The sequence below is a fragment of the Buceros rhinoceros genome, unplaced genomic scaffold (genome assembly GCF_000710305.1).
Source record: "Buceros rhinoceros silvestris isolate BGI_N320 unplaced genomic scaffold, ASM71030v1 scaffold39163, whole genome shotgun sequence".
NCBI classification, from domain to species: domain Eukaryota; kingdom Metazoa; phylum Chordata; class Aves; order Bucerotiformes; family Bucerotidae; genus Buceros; species Buceros rhinoceros.
In genome coordinates, this window is record NW_010403750.1 from 8,858 (window position 1) to 9,121 (window position 264).

The window sequence follows — 264 nt, forward strand, 5'->3', positions numbered from 1 at the left end:
AGAACTGGTAGGTTATATGGCATGAAAGATTTAGAAGAGTGTCACATGCTTGAAATTTATAATAATTGCTTTAGCAAGGTACTGAGCATTTCTCATTGCCTGCTTCATGGCCAAAGCAAGCAGTCTGAAACTGCGGTCTCACTAGAAGTGTTGGGAGTCGGACACCTAAATATTTTTTGCTGATCTTAATCTCCTGGCTTTGGGTGCGGGCAGTATGACTCTTGCAGCCAGCTGGATGATGACTCTTTCAAGCCTGATGAACGA